The sequence below is a fragment of the Pelobates fuscus genome, chromosome 2, assembly GCF_036172605.1.
Source record: "Pelobates fuscus isolate aPelFus1 chromosome 2, aPelFus1.pri, whole genome shotgun sequence".
Lineage (NCBI taxonomy): Eukaryota > Metazoa > Chordata > Amphibia > Anura > Pelobatidae > Pelobates > Pelobates fuscus.
This window is the reverse complement of record NC_086318.1, coordinates 143,277,319-143,298,618: the sequence shown is the minus strand read 5'-3', so window position 1 is coordinate 143,298,618 and position 21,300 is coordinate 143,277,319. Positions and strand designations below refer to the sequence as shown.

The window sequence follows — 21,300 nt, the reverse complement described above, 5'->3', positions numbered from 1 at the left end:
AAAAATGTGCAAATAATGAAAATGAATCACAACATGCAACCGTATCCACTGAAAACAGTTGTGATAGATTTTACTAATGTCATTTAAAACTAACAATATCTATCTAAGAATGTATATCTATGCTAAAATTAACAAACACATAAAAATTGATCATTTGCATCTTTACCTAGGATTTAGCATTTAAATAACACATAATGTTAATTTGATAGAATTTTAGTTATTTCACAATTTATGTGTTCATTTGTTTAGTGTAAACCAATCAATTTTTTTCTTCATATAATATTATTGTTCAAAGGGGATAAAAAATATCAACCACAATGCAAGTGATGTTTTTATTTGTAAGAAGAAAAAATATAGTATAATAATATATGAGTCCACAAGGTATTGCATGCATTTGTTTTGATTAATAAATGTAGTAAGCTCTCATTATTCTGTGTGTTGTTTGAAGCAGTTGCTAACGCTTGGTGTGTTATACAGTGGAGCCATATCCATTGTTAAACCACCGTTTAGTACAAATGAGTTAATTTCTATTATTCATATACTAACGTGAGAATTCAAAGGGAATTTCACATTTAAGGCCAGAGTAGCCGAACTAAAAGCATTGCTGGCTTAGAGATTTTTTTCAGTTCAGCTATGTTGTCCTTAAATTTGAAATTCACTTTGAATTCACTTTAATTTCTCAGTTTAGTGAACAATTTGCAGTTCAGTACAAAAGAAGTTAAGAAAAAGATGTCAAAGATTCTAAAAGAGAGTCAATAGTTTAGCATCGCTGCCTTAATTGAACTATTGGTAAACTACAGCCCCCAAGAGAAAATGAGATAATTATAAGGATAGTGGTAGTTGGAGTCCAACAAAACTGTTAAAAATCGTATAAGTAAAATACAGAAAAACTATATTATCAATCAAGACTTGGATTTCTTTACAATTTAGTCTGTTTTATAATAAACACAAGTATTGCTACATTCGTCATCCCTCACTAATGGCCTGTGTAGTAAAATGTATCTACTCTGGGGGTTTTCCTAAAAAGTTTATTGAGTTTTTATATTTAGACAGAGATTTTATCCTTTTGGTAAAATGATGATAATGAGCTGAACTCCAAATATGAACTGTTTTTTTTTTTAGATGGCAGACTGATTTTAAGTCATCATTGTTTTAATTGTAGTTAATTGGGTGTATTTAAACTGCTTTTTAAAATTCTCAAGGAAAAATTTAGCAATAAATAAAAAAAAATTAAAGGGATTTTATGATTCAATATTTTTTAGGTTATATTTCATTCAAACCTACAGTTTTAATGTTCTAAGCAATAGATATGTAAACATGTTTATCTTTCATTCCCTGTTTTTTTTTATTTTCTATATTTTTTAATTTACCAAAACAAGTCAGTAGGGTGATGGACTAAAATCTGTAACATAATCAATACAAGAGATGTGTATACATTCTGTATAGTTACATTTTCAGAAAAATAACACAGTTCCTATCTCAGTAATATAAATATGTAAAAAAAAGAATATTCTTTATTTAAATACTTGATAGCGTCTACATTTTGAAAAACTACTATGTAAATATTCTTATTTTTGAGGGTTTTCTGATCATGCAAAAGACTAAAGTTTGGAACTTTTGGTATGTTTGCATTCTTTCTGTTTACCTTATTTGCACCTTTAAGATTGTTTTAACATAAAGAACTGAAACTAAGTCTAACAGATTGTTCTGTTAATACATTTTCACATGTCTACTCATGCTGTGCAACTATTATGTATACGTGTATAATTAATATATATCAGATATACAAAATACTTTTTTTAAAGGGACAGTAGGCACCATAACCACTTCATATCATTGAAGTGGTTATGGTATCTGGAGTCCTCTGATGCCATCCCATTGTTTAGTTTCAAACCATTATCAATTTATTAACACAGAATGAGGGTCCCAAAGATTTAGCAAATATGAAGTATAACTCTGCATCAGCAATACCAATCCAATGCTGTGGGTGGCAGTGATAGGCTAAGAGCACTCAAGTGACGCTCTCAGACTTTCACTGATACCAGATGCTGCTTTGACTAATGCAGAAATATTACTAGAAAACAGCAGAGAGGGGTCTGGATGCGGGGCGTCCTGGGACCCTCATTCTCGGTCAAACAGATTGAAAACAGTTTAACACTGAACAGCGGGATGATGGCAAGGCTCTAGACACCATAAACACTCAATGAGAAGAAATGCTCTTTTAAATACTGTTTGGGTGTGTGCGTAATACAATTATTGATCCATGAAAGCATATGTATTGGTGGTCTCATTAAAGTGTTCTTTTCAATTATGTGTCATGTTTAATATTAGCTAATTTTGGTTTAGTTTTTCATTTGTCAGTTTTTGTTTAAATTCTTCCAACAATTGTGTAAAGAATTCAAAGCTTTATTTTTGAAAGTAATGTCTACCTGCCATGCTGCTGTTACATGTGACCTTGCACATCATGTGACAGTAGAAACTTCAGGATGGTAGTGTCTATATATGTTTACTACATAAACATGTCTAAATATCATAAATATATCAATTTTTTTTATATATATCTCACAGCTACATCTCTTCCTAAACTGCTTTATTTTGTTTATGAGAATGATTTTAGAAACATAAATTCTGGTCATAAGATTGATGCAACATGTCCTCTGTTTATACAAATTTTATAGAAGATACATTTAATATTAATTATATCTCTTAATCTAAATTAATGCATCCGACATTTTAAAATATACAGATTATGTTTTATCTATATAGGGAGATCAGGTATACAGTAAAAAAAAATAGCCACAATATAAGGGATATCCCATTGTATATATAGACACTATAGAGGAAGATGGATTATGGGATTTTCTAAAGTTTCATTTACAGATTTTGCAACTAATTTTACTTTGTAATATAATTCCAGCTTAAAATTATTCACGCAAGCACAGTGTGAGAATGAAAGCCATTTAAATATGGAACGATTTCTAGATTATAAGCTCTAGTTTATCTCATCATTATTTTGCCCAATAATTAAAACTGAAAGTTAATTATCTACAGCACTCAACAATAAAATAATCAGATTTAAATAAATTACTAACTTGCAGCCATAATTATGATTCCCGAAAATAGAAAAAAATTCAAGACCACCATATTTCAGCCATAGGTGGGTTGGTTTGTTAGAACCGTTAACACGATTTAAAAATTAATCAGACGAAACAAAAGGAAGCGACAGTTAGTCAATTAGGGATAGGAGCGTTTTCCAGATGACTGGTTTACAGATCAAGTAAGAGAAAGTAACCAATAAAGGGGACAACAAGTGAATGATGATGTATTTAATAAATATAAATATAGATTTATTTTTTTACTGCTCCTCCTTTATTTTCTTTATTGGTCACTTGCCATTTGATCTGTGAATATTATCAACATTTAGTTACGGTCCCCTATTCATCAATCACCTTTATTTCTCATGAATCATCTATTTATTTATTTTTGGTGCCATGGGCAGAATATAGAATTACAAATCAAAACGAACATGTTTGACATTGCATAGCTCGTTTGTCTTGTGATTCTGGTACATTTTGGCTCAGAGTTTGGTAATTTGACCAATCATATCGTATCTGCCCAAATATGGACTGAAAAACACTGACATTTTATTCTTTAGTTTTAGGTATAGATTTGCTGTGATACATTTTGCTGTTGTCTAACCACAAAGGGTAAATAAAAGTATTTTTTCATAAGGTACTTTACTTTATACAATCACAAGCCATCATGGCTTGTTCTCACAAGGTTTTTGTAACATTCTCAACTGAAAAAAACAATAAAAATTTACAATTCTTATTTTTTTATTATTATTACTATTATTATCCTTAATCTAGATGTCTAGCATAATTACATAAATATTCCATAATTATCTTAGCATCACAATATACCACAATGAGAGACATTCAGTGGTGAAACACAGAACAGATGTTCACGACTGAATGTCTCTCATTGTAGTATACACTCAGGAACTACCCCTGCTTTGTCTGAGATTGTCAGGAAGGGAGAAAGCCTAACATGCAAACCTAAAGGAAACAGTTAAGGAATTTTATGGGTTCTTTATCTAACTGGGGTCTTCCAGGTTGGTCAACCATCTCTTTACCTAAAGAATCAAACAACTTGTTAATACACCTGGTTGGGAGAAATCATCAAACAGTAAATCCAATAAACAGCATAAACACACTTTCAGGTAACAAGCACCACAACATGGAACGTAAACAAGGAAAACCAGGAAGTATATATACCCTACACTGTTTTGTGATTGGTTACAGAAGGCCATGATGTCACAAGTGTGTATGCATCATCAAAAAGTGGCACCTTTTAAAATGTTATATATGATGTCATAATGAGGCACCAGGAAGCAAGGGATGAGTAGGTACACATCAGAACACAGAAGATACATACTTTTTTAATAGCATGGTGCTGCAAGGGACAGCTACCATGACATTATCATCATTCCAGGACCACACCCTGGGCGGACAGGACCAGGAATTGAAGGAAACCTAGCATGGCACCTACAAAGCAGGGGCATTGATATCAGAAGCCCAAATCCAAGAGCCTTCTTCTTGGCTGTAAACCTTCTAGTGTACTAAGAAAAGAAAAGTCCATCATAAAGTCTATAAAAGATGATTCCATAGCTTTGTGGGAATAGGTAAAGGTTGCAGTAAGCAACAAGGTACTTGATGAAAAGCCTTGGCTTGGGTTCATACAGAACATTGCAAGACTCTGTAACTTCTCTTTGGAAAGAAGACCACCAGAACTCATGGGGAATCAAGTCAACAGTCTTATTTTTGTTCTGCAGTTTTGGTATCATGTAAATGGTTAAGGACATTAATGCTGTCCTCAAAAGGGACACATGGAGGAGCCTGTGTTTGTGCCCTCTGAATATTCTCCAGTAAAGTACTAGAAAGAACTGTTCTGGTGATAGCTACGTTTCTATCATGAGGTAATATTGGTGACTTGTCTAGATCATTAGATTCAGGATAATCTAATTGCCAGGATAGGGAATCAGCCTTGAGGTTTATACTACTTGGTCTATATTTAATCACATAGTTATGGTGTGATAAGAGACCACCGTGCCTGTCTTGAATTCAACCTTTTAGCTTTTTAACAAAGAAAACATGTTATAACATGTATCATGACTGGTATATATGAACCCTCCAGGAGGTGTTGAAAATTCTTTAAGGGTGAGAATAATAGTCAGCATCTTCTGTTCCCTATGTCATAGTTCTTTTCTGTCTGTGTCAATTTCCTCAAAAAGAACCCACAAGGATGTAGAGGAGACTCAGGAGAGGTCCTTTGAGAAAGCATAGCCACCACTCCAATTTCAGATGAATTCACTTTTAGAACAAAAGGTTTATGAGAATCAGGGTGGACAAGCAAAGGAGCAGGGCAAAAGACTTGTTTTCAAAGCCTCTTTAGACCATTGTTTGATATTAACACTCTTTTTGGTCATGTTGGTGATAGGAGCTTTTATCTTAGAGAATCCCTGAATGAACCTTTTATAATAGTTTCCAAAACCCACAAATCTTTGGATAGCCTTGAGTCCCAATTGTAGAGACCATTCTAGTACTGTCTTTAAATTCTTTGGGTCTATTTAAAAATACTTTCCCAGAAATAACATAACCTAAGACATGTACACTAGTCTGGTCAAATACACACTCACAAATTTGCAATACAGACCATTCTCAAGGAGTATTTGAATTTGGGGTGTTTCAAAAGCAGGTAAATGTACACTGGTGTCATCGAGATAAAAACGGGTACTCATAGTGATCACTCTCATAATCCTTACTAGACTGGATGCACCTCTTAAATTAAGTTTAGTGGACCCCTTAAGATGGTCAAGAGTTTAGTAATGAGTGGAACTGGATACATGTTTTTAACAGTGATTTTGTTCAAACTTCACTAGCCTATGCAGGGTCTTAGATCACTTTGCTTTTTTGAAAGAAAAGCCTTGCACCAGTGGGTAAAGAAGACCATTCAATGAATCCCTTTTAAAGTGTCTCCTGGATGTAATATGTAATTAAAAACCCACTTCTTCATAAAAGCGTATCAATTAAACTGTTAATAGCTACCGACTGATTCCTCTCTTGCAACTGTCATTAGTCTAATACTATCCTTACCTTTTTGTGTCATTTTACCCCACTCCCTCTAGCATGTAAGCTCATTGAGCAGGGCCCTCAATCACTCTGTTCCTGTGTGTCCAACTTGTCTGGTTACAACTACATGTTTCGTCGTCCACCCATTGTAAAGCGCTGCAGAATTTGTCGGCACTAAATAATAACATAATAATAATGCACCAGGAAGGTAGGCATGAATAGGTGTGTATCAGATCACAGACAAGGCATAATTTCTGTGATCACATCGTGCACAAGAGATAGGTATCGTGACAGAGAGCTCTTATCCAATCCTAGTCATTCAATTACTTTCACTAAGAGGAATGCACATATCCCATAAATCTATGAGCATAAAAGGTGTATGGGATTCATTTTACACCATAGAGCTTTCTGTAGCTGTATAAAGTGCAACTGCACAACCACATGTATCGTCATTCAGGAGACATTGCAATTTCCTTTACATTTCTAAAATTGAAATGAGGTAACTTAAAAAGATACATAGAAGTTGTTTAGTCTTATTTCCATGAATTAAACTACTCAACCATGGCACTTATGTACATGCCATGCATGTGTGCATCTGCTATACAGCTCTCTCATAGAAATGAGTGTACACACTTGCAATTTAGGTATGTGTATAATCCCTTGAAAAATGCAAAATATCACTCAAAATTGGTTGTTTTATGTAATTTCTGTTAATGACATCATACAGCAGGATTTCAAACAATTATGGTACCTGTGCTTTTGAAGCCCTTCGGGCTTATTTAAAACACATTTGAGTAATAATGAATCATAATCAATTGCTGTTTTCATTACAATAAAAATATAAATACAATTAAATACATATTGTGCACTATATAATGACCAGCTATCTATTGTTTATTAAACTATTTAACACTAGATTTTAATTGGAAATAATGGGTCCCACAAATGGCATATGGAAGAAAAAACACTCTAAAGCAACATAAAGATAATAAAGAAAATAGCTAATTGTGCATGTAGGTAATTTATAGCCCAACACAATCTTGAGTCAAATAAACATTTTGTGTTGCTACAAATACTCCATTGATTGATGCACAAATTCCATAAATATAATAATAAATAAATAAATTGTAAAAATGCCCCCAAACAAATATCAATGTAGAACTGTCATTTACAATGAATATGCAGAACTTTTTTTTTTTTTATTGTTAACTAGATCAAATATATAATCTGTCTTTTGAGCTCCTTCTGATATCTGTAATATCTTTACATTTTTATAGCACTGGGTGTTATAAACTGGTGTAGATATAATGTTGGCTTGGGGAAGTACCGAAAATGCCCATTCCATAATTGGTTTTCCAGCGCGAACACACACACAAAAACACACACGCACATATTTAACTCACTAAATACCAAAATTGCTAAAGTTAACACAGTACCTTACTATTGTAGAGTGTTTACTGGTGGCAATTCCATTTCTAAAAGACAAGAGTGAGAGTGTACTTTGTTTTACCCAAATAAAAACTGATATATTTAATTCAAGATAGCTACAAAATACATTCTTGTTTTTTTTTATTGTTTTTTTTTTCAATTCTTTATTTTGGATGTGCATGGGAGTTAGTAAATGAACAAGAGACATTTGTACATCAGTCAGTTAATGACTAGCATAGACATGTCTTGCAATGAGCACGTTTTTTCTTTTTTTTTTCCATCAGGGATCTATCTTATACAGAGCTAACATAATAAAAGTAGAGCAAACAGGTTAACAAGAGCCCTGTAACGAGTAACATCATTATGTCAAAGTGGGTGTCATCGGGTTGGGTAATGAACCTAATGAACGGTAATTGACATATATAGGCCTATAAAGTAAAGCTAGTTTCCAATCTGGGATGTGCTGCATTTTCGAGTGGGTCGGTACGTGTATACAGCCTAGTCTACCCAGGCTGCATGCTGGTTGGCAAGTTGAGCCAGAAGACAGGCTTTAATGCTAAGAGAAAATGCAGGTGAGTGCAGTACCCATAACCAAGGGGGCAATAAGGTGGGGGGGGGGGGGGAGTTGCGAGGTATTTGTGCAGACTTTGGCAATCGTATATACATGAGTGCTGCATTGAAGAGGTTAAAGCCTACAGCCAACAATGTATATTACATTATATTTATCTGCTTGCATTTCTGTTGTACACAAAACTATGTGTTAAGATTTTCTCCCCATATTCTCTTGGCTTTTGTTTCTGTTTTGTTTTATTTTCAAAGCATATGGAACCAATGTTTTGTGGTCTGTTCACCTCATCATGAGTCATTCCTTTACAGTAAATGGAAATTCATAAACACACAATTGTTGAAAAAAAACTCTTAATGTTTTTGTTTTTTCTTCAGGAAATTGGTCACACAACAATGCTGAGTATTGTGTGAGGGAATTTCTTTTTTACTCTTTCGCAATTCCAGGTGTTAAGATTTTTGATGTGAAATCATTTCTTAAGATGTATGGTTGCGAACTCAAGGCTAACATGGCTTATTGCTTATCCATTGTTTATTTGGAGAACATTGTTATCAATTTGCTTGCATTTTAATTAAACAAATTCCAAAAGCGCTTTCAGGATAAATGATTAATTTCTACAAATAATCAATAGACTTGTGCACAAATCCCTTCTGCTGTGTTGAACGAATCAAATGCCTGTCAATTCATGAATGACCGAATCGATTTATTTAAGATTCATTCAACCATAACTTGATGAGCATTTGGTTCATTCAGCGCAGTTTGAAAGGCATATGTGCACAAGCACATTTAAGCAGACTCAAAAAATATTCTAGTTTGCCAAACTCCCATTTTGCACAGTTGGTTTCAGAATTATGCTTAGCATGTACTCTTTTTGAGCAATGTGCACTCCACCAAACAAGGTACACTTATTACTATTTGCTGTTTCTCTAATGGAATATGAGAGGATTGTGCAAGTACTTTCAGGGTCATTATAATTAGCTCTTGTGTCACCTCTTCATTAAAGGACCACTATAGGCACCCAGACCACTTCAGCTCAATGAAGTGGTCTGGGTGCCAGGTCCATCTAGGGTTAACCCTGCTGCCATGAACATAGCAGTTTCAGAGAAACTGCTATATTTACATTAGAGTTAATCCAGCCTCTAGTGGCTGTCTCATTGACAGCCGCTAGAGGCGCTTCTGTGCTTCTCACTGTGATTTTCACAGTAAGAAGACGCTTGCGTCCATAGGAAAACATTGAGAAATGCTTTCCTATGGACTGACTGAATGCGTGCGCGGCTCTTGCCGCGCATGCACATTCGGCGGATGACGTCAGAAGAGGGAGGAGAGTCCCCAGCGCCGAGGGAGCCTGGCACTGGAGAAAGGTAGGAATTTAACCTCTTCCTCCCCCTTCAGCCCGGTGGGAGGGGGGTCATGAGGGTGGGGGGGAAGTAAAAGGACTCAGAACAACAAATCTTCCCGGATTGCCCCAGCAACTAATGCATGTGTCTAATAATATTAACATTATTAGTGGCCAGTGTGAACCAGTTATCTTGAAATTACTTCTGTCACATTTGCTTCAAATGTTGCTTGGCAAGCAGGTTTTTTTTGGAACACACAATATAATTTAGTGAGAGAAACCTCTAGTCGATTCAATACACTGAATCAGTACTTTTACAACTAGATTTCTAAACACCAAACAATGCTTACAGAAAAAAAACAATAAAACCAGTCTTAACGTGTTAGTAGCTTTACCAAACTAAATATTAGTTGATTTGAAACTATTTCTAAATATGTTGTAACTTGAAATTAATATGTTCCCCTCTCACAAATGTAAATATATTTTTTGATAAATAGAGGATAAATGCCCTTTCGGATTGTCATCTTGATTTGCTATAGTTCGATTTCTGAATTTTACAATATCTCAATAGATATGTAGGATGTTTATTATATCATTTAATAATATAATGTTTATCATACCAGTATGGTTCACGAATGTGTCATTAAAACCTTTCTTCTATGCTATTAGCTTCAAAGCTGCCTTAAATGAAGTTTTATCTTATTGGTATATAACATGCCTTGTTATGGCAGAAATATGTTGTTCTGTCTCTCTTTTATATCTGTGTTTCACTTCAGCAAGCAACAAAGACTTGACAGGCTGTAAAGTATAGTTAGAGCTACAGTATAAATAAGTCTAGTACTTAGGAGGGTAGATAATCTAATATAAACTACTAAAACATAATTCAGATATAATACAAAATATGACTAGAGGAGCAATAGTGAGGGATCAGTTAACCAGAGGAAAAAAAATAGAGGATTTTTCTTGTTCTGAAATCATAAAGTATGAATTTAAGGATTTATACGGACATATTTTCCTTGCTTTTGTTAAAGTGCTAATATTTTTCTTGCTTTTGTTAAAGGGCCATCAAGTGCTTAAAAGTGTAGAATCTCTAATTCTGACTGAAAAGATGTATTTTCAAGATCTTTTTTTCAGAGAAAAATAACTTCATTTGTAATGCTGAGGAATGCTTAGTTTGACATGTGTAATGTTTTAATAGTTTACATACTATTGATAGTGTTTGCTTTTGTTGACTAGAGAGAGTGTGATTTCTGACTCATCTTCTGTTACAATAATAGGAAATAGCGCCACCTCAAGGTGGAAATGCTCTGAACCACTAAACAGCGTTTTCGACTTAGTATTGCTTGAAGTCGTCTTACATTTACATAATATTTATTTCTGAATCAAAGCTCTATCCACATGCGCATAATCGTTTTCTTAATTAACTTGAAGTAAATGGAATGATAGATGTTTTTCCCTCTTACATACATATTTAGAAATCCTTTGAAGGACTGGATCACAGTCTGCTACTTGGGATACGTTGCAGACGGACAGGCGAGGTTTACCCATAGAACCGCAGCTATTATTGAAAGAGTCAAAGGAGGTCACAAGTTAGGATCTCCCCAAAAATACCTTAAATAACATTAGAACTAAAAATATACACTTCCCCCTAAATCACCTTTAACCTCAGCATTTTGTTTTGGGCGCCAGTATAAGGAAATCAGAGGCAGCAAATGATACTCCTTCCAAAATCTCCACTCGTCTAATTTCAACCGCTTAATCAAGTGTCTTTTGTGTGGCAGGTGCTGAAGTTTATTTATGTTAGTATACCATACTCTATTTTTAGAAATTTGGTCTTAGGGATGAATAAACCCAAGCAAGCACATTAAGCCATATTAAATGTGTGTATTTAGGCTGCCTGTTTATTTTTACATCCTCACGTCCAAATAATCAGGATGTGGTTATCGAAGAGGTGATAGAGACTCTTTATACTTCCACATGCATGCAGCCATAATATTACTATGTTCCTGCACATTCTATTGTAGGGGTAGATTGGGCCTGATTTTGAGAAATAGCCAGGCACACAACCTGACACCAAAATCATACAAATCTTATCCTTTTATGGGATGTTTTACAGAAAGATAACCTGATGTTTTTAAGTTCAGTAATATCTAGATATAAACCAGAACTATGTTGTAATCTATAATTTATGTTGCTAGTTTAGCTGCCTCAGAAAGCAGCAATATATAAGAGATGAGAGATTGTAAGAAACAAAATAATAATAATAATACAATAAAGGAAAAAGATTGGGCCAAGAGAGATTATATACAAATATACAGCATGTTGTTCTGTAAGGTCCATTCTTCAGCTTGAGATTCCATGAATTATGATTACCTCTAAAATGTGTGCTAAATACTAGGTGCATTCATTTTCCGACAAATCATAAAAGTTATGAAAAATGTGGTTTTAATTTTGTGAACGAATATTGATCGATAAATTGATCCGAATGACAAACTGAACGCAGAACAAATTCAGTTCTGCATCATGCGGATGTACAGCTCAATGTTTCGGCAGTACAGGGTCATTATCAAGACACAAGTTATCTCTATATATATCTATATGTACACACACACACACACACACATTTATACACTATATATTTCCTGATCAAACATGGCAGCACTTACTCACGGTGTTAGCTCCTTCCCTCACAGCAGGAAGGACAGAAAATAGAACTCTGAAATTTGTATATATAGATCCACCCCCTCCTCAACAGGCAATCTTTTCCCCTGTCCTTCACAGCAGTCTGGAAGGAGTTTGTTTAAGCAGGCCAAGATTTCTAATTTTATGCTTACCAGGCCAGTATTTTTGTGGCCCAGCAAGGGTTCAGCCTTTAAGCCCTGAAGAGCCAGCAACAGCACATATCTATGAGTCACTAGCCTGGTTATCCACTTTTGTGACAGAGGGCCTGACCCAACTCTCTCCCTCAGGGTATGAAAGCGATCCACTGCATAAATGAGACCCAGCTGGGGTTCAGCCTCTTATACCTGAAGACCCAGCAACAGCCACCTCTGAGTCGCCAGCCTGGGTACCCCCTTTTGTGACTGGGGGTCAGACCCAACTCTCTGCCTGAGGGGATAAAAGTGATCACCTGCATGCATGAGGCCAAACTGGGCCTAGGGCCCTTTTCCCTAAAGACCCAGTAAACAGCACACTCACTATGTCCAGGGTTTGTTTTGAACATTCCCCCACTTGTGATAACGACTGGCATATGATGTATAATAATCCGTTTTGCATTTGAAACATACACATCTTTAATTATCGTGTAATATTTCAGAGTTTCATATGTAATCATTTCAGCATATTTCTTTAAATAACATTTTTTTAAGCATGCAGCTTGTAAATTCTTTAAGCACGCAGCTTGTACATTCCCCTTTAGGGGGTTGTTGTGACTGCCACCTTTTGGATTCATTCATTCTTCATAAGGTTTAACAAGTGCCTGAAATTCATTTAATTAATGAAAAGTTTAAAATGTTTGAATCAATATTCGAGTGAATTTCGGACGCACAACAATATGTCAAAAATATTGCCCATACCAATCCAGAACAAAAATGTCCCAGGCATGTCTCTGCATCACATTCTTGAAGCAAAGGAATTGCTGATAACAGGCTAAGTGATCAGATCTAACGTTTCAGCACACAGATATCTAAATTGCCATTTGAATTGCTAACCAGAAGTCAGCTTTTACACATAGCTGTTAGTGGCATTGGCATTCATACACATATGGTGGTGCCATGTAATGCATGACGGGTGCATAGTCGCCATATGGGCAAGGGGAGGGATATATGCAGGGCCGGTGCAAGGATTTTTGGCTACACAGGCGAAGATGAATTTTGCCGCCCCCCCCCCACACACAAGTAAGATGTATCTTTAGCGGTGTCTCATATCCGGCCTTTTGAAATCCCCATGTAGTGTATTGTACCCCCCTTTAGTGTGTCTTACACCCCCTTGTATGTCTCTTACAACCCCCATGTGTATCTCCTTTCCCCCCCCAGCCCCTTTGTGTGTCTTTCTTTCCGACAGCCCTTTTCTGTGGGTCTCTCCCATCAGCCTGTTTTTTGTGTGTCCCTCTTCCCCTCAGGCTCCTTTGTGTAACTTTTCCCTCCCAAGCAGTGGCGTACATACCGGGGTCGCAGGGGTCGCTGCGACCGGGCCCGGCCCACCAGGGGGCCCGGCCGCCCTGCGACCCCGGTATGTATGTCACTGGGCCAGCCTCTTCTCCTGGGGGGCCCAAGAGCCGGCCACCTCAGGGCCCTGCTGTCACCCGGCTGGCCGGTCCTGCAGGCGCGCAAGGGAGCACTGTCTCCTAGGTGCTTCCTCTTCAGCTCCCTCGCGCACCGCACTGATACCGGAGCCGGAAGATGACGTCATCTTCCGGCTCCGGTATCAGTGCGGCGCGCGAGGGAGCTGAAGAGGAAGCACACAGGAGACAGTGCTCCCTCGCGCGCCCGCAGGACCGGCCAGCCTGACTGCCCGCCGGGTGACCGGCCCCCCAGGAGCCCAGCAGCACCACTGGGCCCCAGGGAATCCCCTCAGCTCTCCCACAGGTAAGGAGGCTGGGGGGATTTAAAAAAAAATGTGTTTGTGAGTGTTAGTGTATGTTAGTGTTAGTGAGTGTGTGTGTATGTTAGTGTGTGTTTGTGAGTGTGAGTGTATGTTAGTGTGTGTGAGTGTATGTTAGTGTGTGTGAGTGTATGTTAGTGTGTGTTAGTGAGTGTGTTAGTGTGTGTGAGTGTATGTTAGTGTGTTTGTGAGTGTGAGTGTGTGTTAGTGTGTGTGAGTGTATGTTAGTGTGTGTGAGTGTATGTTAGTGTGTGTGAGTGTATGTTAGTGTGTGTGAGTGTGTGTTAGTGAGTGTGTGAGTGTATGTTAGTGTGTGTTTGTGAGTGTGAGTGTATGTTAGTGTATGTTAGTGTGTGGTTGTGAGTGTTAGTGTGTGTGAGTGTATGTTAGTGTGTGTGAGTGTGTTAGAGTGTGTTATAGTGTGAGTGTGTTATAGTGTGAGTGTGTTATAGTGTGAGTGTGTTAGTGTGTGAGTGTATGTTAGTGTGTGAGTGTATGTTAGTGTGTGTTTGTGAGTGTGTGTTAGTGTTAGATTGTGTGTTAGTGTGTGTGTTAGTCTTAGAGTGTGTGTGTGTGTGAGTGTATGTTAATGTGTGTGTGTGTTAGAGTGTGTTAGTGTGTGTGTCTGTTACTGAGTATGTTTGTGTGCATCTGTTAGTGAGTGTGTATGTATGTCTGTCACTGAGTGTGTGTCTGTCAGTAAATGTGTGCGTCTGTTCATGAGAGTGTGTGTGTCTTAAGCACTTACCTTTCTCCAGCGCCGGACTCCCTTGGCGCTGGGAATCTCTCCGCCCCGATCCGCCTCTCACGCATTCAAACCGCCCATAGGAAAGCATTATTCAATGCTTTCCTATGGACGTTCAGCGTCTTCTCACTGTGATTTTCACAGTGAGAATCGCAGAAAATCCTCTAGCGGCTGTCAATGAGACAGCCGCTAGAGGCTGGATTAACCCTCAGTGAAACATAGCCGTTTCTCTGAAACGGCTATGTTTTCAGCTGCAAGGTTAAAACTAGAGACCTGGCACCCAGACCACTTCATTGAGCTGATGTGATCTGGGTGTCTGTAGTGGTCCTTTAAGTGTATGTGTTTATGCATGCACTTGCGTACATACCGCGGTCACACAGGTCGCAGCCCTGCGACCCGGTGCCCGCCGCCATGTGTTGCGGCCCCAGCCCGCACAGAGTAAGCGCGCGGGGGGGCCCACGGATCAGTTTTCGCACCGGGGCCCCATGGGTTGTGTGTACGCCACTGCTCCCAAGCCATATAGACATAGATATATAGCTACACACACACATACAGGCACATAGTCACAGAAATATGCAGGCACACAATCAAACAAACACAGCCATACAGGCACACAGTCATACAATCAACACATACAGGTACACAGACATACAGTCATACAGACACACACACAGAGACATGCAGACACTGGCATATAGATAAATAAAAACACAGTTATACAAACACAGACATACAGAGACATGAAGATGCAGGCATACAGAGACATAACGAACAATGCATACAGAGACATATATACACAGACAGTCACACAAAGATATACAGAACAAGGCATACAGAGACATATGGATACAGTCATACAGCGACATACAGGCATACAGGGACATTCAGAAACACACGGACACAGTCATATAGAGACATACAGACACAGACAGACAGTCATACAGAGACATGCAGACAGGTATACAGAGCAGGGGCAGATCCAGAACCTAATCTTGGGTGGGGGGCGGGGGTGGTAGTGAGTTTTAGTGGGGTAATAGGGGCTCTAATTGAGGAGTTAAGGGCTGTAGTAGGGGGACAGGGGCTGTAGTTGAGAGTTAGGGGCTGTAATTGGGGGCTTAGGAAATGTAGTGGGGAATTGGGGCTGTAGTAGGGGGTTAGGGACTGAAGTAGGTTGATGGCTGCAAGTGGGAACAGGGGCTGTAGTGTGGGGGATATAGGCAGCAATTTGGGGGAGAGGGGCTGTAGTGGGGGTAAGGACTGTAGTAAGGGAATAGGGGCTGTACTGGAGCTATGGGGTAAAAGGGAGTGGAAGGGATGTGAAGTAAGGGAGTTAGAGGCTGTAGAAGGGAGTATAGGGGCTGTGGTGGGAGCAAAGGGGCAATGTGGTTGGAAATGGGCAGTAGAGGGGGGACACGGGGGCAGTAGAGGGGGACACAGGGGCAGTATGGTGTGGGCACAGGCTGTAACGAGGGACACTGAGGCAATAAAGTGGTGTCACAGGGACAGTATGGTAGGGGGTAAATGGGAAGTAGAGGGGGGGACAGGGGCTGTTGAGGCGGGTAGAGGAAGTAGAGGGGGGAGACAGGGGCAGTAGAGGCGTGTGAAAGGGGGGCAGAGGCAGGGGGCAGGGGCTGTAGAGGGAAATAGAAGTGCTGTAGAGGGGCACATGGGGCAGTAGAGGGGGCAGGGGCTATTGAGGGGCTGTAAAGGGGGCAGGGGTAGTATGATGGGGCAGGGGCTATAGAGGTGGCAGGGGTAGTATGGTGGGGGCAGGGGCTATAGAGGTGGCAGGGGTAGTATGGTGGGGGCAGGGGCTATAGAGGTGGCAGGGGTAGTATGGTGGGGGCAGGGGGGAGTATGGTGGGGGCAGGGGGCAGTATGGTGGGGCAGGGGGGAGTATGGTGGGGCAGGGGGGAGTATGGTGGGGGCAGGGGGGAGTACGGTGGGGCAGGGGTAGTATGGTGGGGCAGCGGGAGTATGGTGGGGGCAGGGGGAGTATGGTGGGGGCAGGGGGAGTATGGTGGGGGCAGGGGGAGTATAGTGGGGGCAGGGGGAGTATAGTGGGGGCAGGGGGAGTATAGTGGGGGCAGGGGCTGTAAAGGGGGCAGTATGGTGGGGGCAGGGTCTATAGAGGGAAATAGAAGTGCTGAAGAGGGGCACATGGGGCAGTAGAGGGGGCAGAGGCACTATGGTGGGGCAGGGGCTATAGAGGGGCTGTAAAGGGGGCAGGGGTAGTATGGTGGGGCAGTTTGGAGGGGTAGGGGCTGTAGAGGGGGCAGGGGCTATAGAGGTGTCAGGGGTAGTATGGTGGGGCAGGGGCTATAGAGGTGGCAGGGGAGTATAGTGGGGGCAGGGGCTATAGAGGTGGCAGGGGAGTATAGTGGGGGCAGGGGCCGTATGGTGGGGGCAGGGGCCGTATGGTGGGGGCAGGGGCCGTATGGTGGGGGCAGGGGGAGTATAGTGGGGGCAGGGGGAGTATAGTGGGGGCAGGGGCCATATAGTGGGGGCAGGGGGTGTATGGTGGGGGCAGGGATAGTATGGTTGGGGCAGGGATAGTATGGTGGGGGCAGGGATAGTATGGTGGGGGCAGGGGGAGTATAGTGGGGGAAGGGGGAGTATAGTGGGGGCAGGGGGAGCAGGGGGAGTATAGTGGGGGCAGGGGCAGTATAGTGGGGGCAGGGGCAGTATAGTGGGGGCAGGGGCAGTATAGTGGGGGCAGGGGCAGTATAGTGGGGGCAGGGATAGTATAGTGGGGGCAGGGAGAGTATGGTGGGGGCAGGGGGAGTATGGTGGGGGCAGGGGGAGTATGGTGGGGGGCAGGGGGAGTATGGTGGGGGCAGGGGGGAGTATGGTGGGGGCAGGGGGAGTATGGTGGGGGGCAGGGGGAGTATGGTGGGGGCAGGGGCTGTAGAAAGGGGCTGAAAAAAAATTTGATTTAAAAAAAAAAAAAAAATGCTACAAGTTCTTCCCCCACCCCCTCCCAGAGACTTACCTTGGTCCAGGAGGGAGAACCTTACCCTTGGTGGTCGGATGGGATGGGCTGCACTGGAGGCTGGAGGCTGGAGGCTGGAGCTGCAATCAGGACCGCTGGGGAGTCTGGGAGCAGTAGAAGTCCCGCCCCCTTCTGACATCATCAGAGGAGGACGGCTGACTTCACTGCCAGGCTCCTGTGTGCTGGCTGCAGGGAGAGAGGTGAGATTAAAAATCTGAGTCTCCAGCCAGAGGCAGCGGATTTGGATTTTTGTGCCCCCCTTCTCTGGCGCCCTAAGGCGGCCGCCTGTGCCGCCTTATGGACGCACCGGCCCTGGATGTATGACTTGAACCCAACCCACCCAATAAGACACTGACACTTAGGGTTATGGGTTAAATTGTCCACAACTTTAATGATAAGATAATAATAAATATATATAGGGTCATTACCTGCCACGCCCCAACTCTCGCATCATCTTTTCCATATTTACATCAAGGTAATGACTCACCACACAATACATTTCCAATATCCAACCATCATATTATATATAACATGTAACATATCAACATTGATCAATTTCCTGGTAGGGGTATACTGAGATACCCCTACACCACCAAGGTTCTGAGCCACCAATGGACTCTGAACACCACCGAGGTTCTGAGCCACCAACGGACTCGAAACCTACCAAAACATGTACAAACAGTGTACCCTTTTAACCAATTAACTAACTCCCCTTACTCCTCTCTTAACTAAGGCCCATTATCCTTAATGTTCCTTACCCCCCCCCCCCCCCCCGCTTTGACCGAGCGGGGAAAAAAGGGAGAGACCAACCCTGCTAGGTAAGAAATTAGAGTGAGGGATCCTTAAATGGCTGCCCCTTTATATCAGCCAACCCCCAAGCACTGCTCTGCCAATCCCTTATTGCTCCCACCCTTTGGCCCGCATCCTAGCCCTGTAAGGGCCCTATTGCCTAAGCTGTGCTTTCTCCATGGGCTTCAGTTGTGACTGAATAGCTTGTGATGGCTAAGAATTTATGGGAACTATAATATCTGTAATAACTGTATATCTGATACTGTATTATCCTTAGTACATGTTACAAATTAAATAAATCACAGACAGATAATTGAAAGCATTAATTGTTGGGCATTGAAGTGTATTTTAGGCCACATTTAAAACAGTTGAAAACAGACTTGTAGATTGTTTTTCAGTTTGGCTATTATGGTCTAAAACAAAAATATGATCTAGGAGTGTAGTATGGCACAATACCAAAAGGTAAAATAGTTTAACCTAGTGCAGCTTTCACTAACTTTTACTAGCTTGGGACGTAAACAAGTGCTTCCCTACTTGCTGAGTGACCAGGGAAGAAGTGAGAATGTGTAGTGATGATCATACAAGGGAGGAAATTGTGAAATAGTTTAACACAGTAAAGTAAGATGGCATCTGGTAATTCTAGACCCCATAACACCTAAATTAAGTGGCCCTCTAAGATGATATGTGCCACACAGAGTGCATTGTATTATGTATTTAACAAGATTTGTACATACAGGACCTCATATATCTTGTACTAGTCATCATAAGAACAACTATTTCCTAAAGATCCTGCAATAAAACATTAAATATGTAACATTTCTTTAGAACATATTTTACTATCAAGAATACATTGAGATTTCTATAATTTGAAAGTATATAATTGGTTGCGGAAAATGCTATCTTGTTAGAAGGTCAAATAGCTTGCTGTTAAAAAGCTGTATTTCCTATCTCTTCCAGGTCACGAGGAGCTAGGTATTGTTAAAATTATGCTTTTCCTAAGAATTATCTTAAATTATACTGAGTGATTTCAATATTATGCATGTTTTTGGGATGGGGCCTGACAGCCGACTGAAACGGATGCACTTGGTTGGAGCTACACAGAGAAAACATGTAAATAAGCCTATTACACGACAAAAAAAGCCTTATCTTATAAAGCTAAATTTTAAAAAAGCAGCTATCTCTCCTGTGGTACACTCTGCCAAGGGTATCACCGTTACTGATGGGCATACCCTATGCTAGACTGCTCTGTGGCTTGCAGACATATCCAAGGCTGGTGACATGGCAGATCCCCTGCCCGGGTTTTGATTTCAGCATTGAGACCTGTATATATCCCGGTACCCACTGCTGTAGTACCAAAGCCTTCTTTAGGTGACTGGTGGTAGTTAAAATGGAAAATCAATGCCTGCTCTACAAGATGGCCATTACCTTGAGGCCTACTGCTCCACATGCTTTCACACAACCGATTTCCAAGGTGGATTTACTTCTACTGGCTTTTGTCACGCTGTGCTAACAATTCTGGGAAAAGCTCAACAAGTGACTACATACTGAGACACAAAAGAGCCAATTCAAGGCCCACCAGAATATCTTCATATCTCCTAATCGATGATGTAAAGCAAAGTCTATTCTGAACATTTCCAGTGCAGCATCGCGGACGATGAGATGTAACTAGTTGAGACTGGTATTCAATTGCCAGAGTCACCTAAGCTGCTATCCATACGGGGTTGAACCCCCGTGCAGAACTCACACCATTGGAGGGCTTTAATTCTATATCGGAAGACAAACATGCTGGGAAGACTCGGTGAACTAGATCTGGTCACCAGTTGTTGTGAGCATTCTGCAGGATTGCTGGTGGAGTGCACCTATGCAGTTGGCTGGGCTTGTGGGGTTCTGTTGGTAGCAACTTTCCCATCGCTGGCATTGGTTGAGTAGGCCACAGACCCCCTTATACAATAATAGATTGGAACTAGAATCTAACTTTACCATCAAGGCAAAGTACCATGTTTTATGCTTAGTCTAGTGTTAACCTATAAACCATTTCCCTAACCTATGCAATATTATTTCACTCATTTAATCCTACTTTATTAACTCGACTTAACTTTAACCTTTAAAGTTAAAATTTCAATTTCCTTGCATTAAAGTACTTTTAATGGTTTCCTTGCATTCCCATGTTACTGTTATTCTCTTTTAATATACAAAGCGATATGTCTTTACATGCTGGTATTGTTTGCTTGGAGTAATAACGTGATATCTTAATTTGTACTGTGATTTCTCATGTTACCATTATATCAAAATTAGGTTTACAATCTGTATTCTACCATTTGCATTTCTCAAATGTTTCTAAATGTCATGACCTCTCTTTCCTTATACCTCATTAAATATATGTTTGATTACAAATATATATATATATATATATATATATATATATATATATATATATATATATATATATATATATAGCATGGTTTTTCCTTTGATTAACCCCTTCATGATTGAATTGTGTTTTTAAGTAAATGGGATAAAAAGTGTCACCTTTTTTTGACGGATGGGATGACTGGGATGCAAAATATCAAAGATGGTAGTGAAGGTAGTGAAGGGGTTAATTCCTGCAATGGAAAGTAACTAATTACTCAACAAATGAACACATTGTCAGTCTGTACAGAGGTATACTTGTTTGACTTGTCTCTTGATGTACATGGGTCACATTTTCAATAT

General features: G+C 40.1%; 1 protein-coding gene across 3 annotated transcripts in view; it reads left to right on the top strand.

The window, feature by feature from the left end:
* Window positions 1-21,300, top strand: part of OSTN (osteocrin) — a 36,410-nt gene that overhangs the window by 141 nt on the left and 14,969 nt on the right. The window lies entirely within an intron of this gene.